The sequence below is a fragment of the Callospermophilus lateralis genome, unplaced genomic scaffold (assembly GCF_048772815.1).
Source record: "Callospermophilus lateralis isolate mCalLat2 unplaced genomic scaffold, mCalLat2.hap1 Scaffold_1392, whole genome shotgun sequence".
NCBI lineage: Eukaryota > Metazoa > Chordata > Mammalia > Rodentia > Sciuridae > Callospermophilus > Callospermophilus lateralis.
This window is the reverse complement of record NW_027512545.1, coordinates 421,111-424,968: the sequence shown is the minus strand read 5'-3', so window position 1 is coordinate 424,968 and position 3,858 is coordinate 421,111. Positions and strand designations below refer to the sequence as shown.

The window sequence follows — 3,858 nt, the reverse complement described above, 5'->3', positions numbered from 1 at the left end:
AAAAAACCTAAAGATACCAAAGAAAAGCAATGAGATAGAAGCAGCATTTAAACTGCCTTCCAAAAAAAAAAAAAAAAATAGTCCAGAGTCAAACAGATTTTCAGTGAAATTCTAACAGCAGGAATTAATTAAGTAGAAAACAGGAGAACTTTTTCAAATCCATTCTATGAAGCCAGAGACCATCATAATACCAAAACCAGATTAGGACACATCAAAGAAAGAAAACTGTAGACCAATATCTCTGATAAACTTAAATGCAAATAACCTTAGTAAAATATTAGCATATCATATTCAAAAACACATTAAGAAAACTAATTCGGTTTCACTACAGTGATTCAAGGATGGTTTAACATCTACAAGTCAATAAATGTAATTCATCACCTGAGTAGAATTCAGGAGGAAAAACTATATGGTCATCTCAATATATGTAGAAAAAGCTTTTGACGAACTTCCTGTGGAAGCTCCTCCGCAACCTCTGGGCTGCACCATGCCGGGTGGGTTCCTAGCTTCTCAACCCCCGAGCAGACACTGGAGGCCCCCTTTTGGTCTCCAGTAATGAACCAGAAGCGTAGTCTGAGTGTTGTGTGTCAGGAAGACCCTTGAAGGGGCAAAATGTGCTGCGAGAAGTGAAGCACGTGGCCGAAATGTTTCTCTTCCTTGATAAGCGGGAAGAGGACTGTAGGATCCATTGCCTCTGCTCCAGGGCTTTTGTGGAGGATCAAAAATTATGCAATTTGGAATTAAAAGGCTACTATGTCAGAGGCAGTGGCAACAATGCAGGAGAACAAGCTACAGAAGAGGAGGAAGATGGTAATTCCCATGGCACTACAGAATTTCATGACAGCAAAGACATAGGCCTAGATGAAAGTGAACTTGATTCTGAGGCCCAACTCATGAGAAGTATGGGATTGCCACTTCAGTTTGGTGGAGTGTCTACACATAAGAGTTTTGATATATCTATGAATACAAAAAATAAAGTTAGAGTAAAAAGAAGAGGAAACATCAAAGGAAGTACTTGGATGAAATTATTATGCAAGAGTCTTGGAGAAAAGAATATGAAGAAGATGACCATTTGGTTTCAGATGACCCATCTTCAGTTGAAAAGTAGAACATGTGAACTTCAAAATAAAAGGAACATTGAATCAGAAAAATGTTCTGTTGAAATACATTACCTCCAAAATTTGAAATTACAGAGAATTGGGAAAGGTATTGGAATAAATATGGAGGAGAACTGTTATGGCAAAGCTGGCAAGAAAAACATCCATATCAAATACTATCTTCTGAACCTTGAAACTTTCCTGATACAAAGGAAAAATGGGCACAAAATTACAGTGAACTTTATTGGTATTATTTGGAGCAATTTCAGTATTGGGAAGCTCAAAGTTGGACTTTTGATGCTTCACAAAGTTGTGATACAAATACCATTGCATCTAAAACAGAAATTGACAAGAAAGATGAAAATACTTTAAAAGTGGACTTAATATCTTTTCCATCTTCACCTATCAGAGTTGATAAAATAGCTCTGATTCAAGTGATAAGGATGATAATAAAATACTTGATAGAATTAGTAATATAACTCTGAGTTAAGAGGAAGTAGAACACAGGCAGTTACATTCCTCTATATGTTGTGATGGACAGCTAAGGAAAGTTAGTGGGGGAGAGTGTCCTGCTTCGGGTCAAAGTGAGCCATGTGATGGAGGAACCAAGAAAAGCAACTTATCTGGGAATAGAAGTGCAAATCAACCAGCCCAGGAACCACAGGAATATTCTGGAGCAAACACAAGCAATGACATGCTGCACGCCAGTGGGACTGATGGAGATGAGAGTGAAGAAGATCCACCTGAGCATAAGTCCAGCAAACTCAAGAGGAACCACGAACTAGACATTGATGAAAACCCAGATACAGACCTTAATGACAATGATTCCTTTCTGGGATTCAAGCATGGCAATTGACAAAATTCCAAATTTTAGTCATCAACAGGTCAGGTATTTAGATAAGAATGTTAAACATAAGTCAAAGTACCGAGACATGCACAGACAAAAATGAAAAACAAGCACATCTTCTTTACTGAAGAATAAGAAAAAACATTTTGCAAGAAAAGCAAAGCTCTGAATAAGGTAGAAAAATTTATAAAATGGGTTAACGAACCAGTGGATGTGGAAGCATTACAGGAGCATTCTTCACATGATAAGGTGCAAGATACTTGTACCAGTACGGATTCAGAGGATCAAGACATGTCTGTTAGTAAAGCTGATGATCTAGAGAATCTAGAACTTGAAAAGTGTCAGACTGTGTCTTTAGCCAGTGAACTTGAAAAAGAAAAGAATGAGGGAGACAGTTCAGTAGCATCTATGCCAGAAAAGCAGGATTACATTACTCAAAAATATCAGACTCTCCTAAGGTAGAAACTGAAGCTGAAATTACAAAGAAGAAGAAGAAGAGTAAAAAAAGAATAGAAAGGTAAATGGTCTACCTCCTGTGATAGCTGCTGTTCCTGAGCTGCAAAATATTGGGCCCAGAGATACAGCTATTGTCCAATTTTGATGATGGGATTAAGTTGGACAGAGAGGGCTGGTTTTAAGTTACACCTGAGAAGATTGCTGAACATATTGCTGGCTGTGTCAGTCAATCCTTCACAAGTGACATAATAGTAATGCATTCTGTGGAGTTGGAGGAAATACCATTCAGTTTGCCTTAACAGGAAAAAATAGTGATTGCCATTGATATTGACCCAGTTAAGATTGATCTTGCTCATAATAATGCAGAAGTATATGGACTAGCAGATAAGATATAGTGCATCTGTGGAGATTTTATGCTACTGGCTCTTTGTTTAAAGGCAGATGTTGTGTTCCTTAGCCCACCTCGGGGAGGCCCAGACTATGCCACTGCAGAGACCTTTGACATTAGGACAATGATGTCTCCCGATGGCTTTGAAATTTTCAGACTTTACCAGAAGATCACTAATAATATTTCTTTTATTTTCTTCCAAGAAATGCTGACATTGACCAGGTGGCATCCTTAGCTGGGCCTGGAGGACAAGTGGAAATAGAATAGAACTTTCTTAAGAATAAACTAAAGACAATCACTGCTTATTTTGGCATCTTAATCCAAAGACCAGAGTCTAAAACCTAAACTGTGAAGCAGGACAAGGACAAAGATCATGTAATAATAAAAACATTTTTCATACGAAACACACAAAATGTCTTCCTGTATTCGCTGATATTTTATACCAACAGTCTTAAATCATGTGATATGGAAACTTTCTGAGTTTAACAAATATTAATGAAGTGTTTCGAGACATTTGGATGATAGTAACTATGTACTATTTATTGTAAAGTAAATTAGTAACCATCTGATATGGAAAGAGTATAGGCTTGCCCCTGTGTTGAATTTCATTGTTTTGTCTGTGTAAATATGGGTTTTTTATATATGTTTAACATCTTTGTGTGTATGTATGTATATACATGTGTATAAAAAAGAATTGCTGTATTTTTTAACAGAAATGCAAATAAAACAATGAACAACTTATGTTCTATATCGCGTTTAGCTGCTACTGAAATAATGTTATATATTTAAAGTCTTCCATCCCCCTTCCCAGTCCTTTATTATCTCTCTAAAGATAATCACAGCAAACAGTGTATATAGTTTCTTTGGGAGGATAGATAGGAATTAGAGTGTACCCTAATGTACTCTTGTCTCCATTGGTATACTGTTCAGTAACCTCCCTTGTTGTTTTTACTTAATGTACCTTTTTTTCAAAAGCAGATACCATATCAGTTTATCTTGAAGAGCTTTCCTTGTCAGTACATACAGATAGATCTACCTTATACTTTTTAATGGCTGTTTTGTATTCCATC

General features: G+C 36.7%; 1 pseudogene; it reads left to right on the top strand.

Moving 5' to 3' along the window:
• Positions 1-641: 641 nt before the first annotated feature.
• LOC143388786 (trimethylguanosine synthase pseudogene) lies at positions 642-3,133 on the top strand (annotated as a pseudogene).
• The last annotated feature ends 725 nt before the right edge of the window (positions 3,134-3,858 follow it).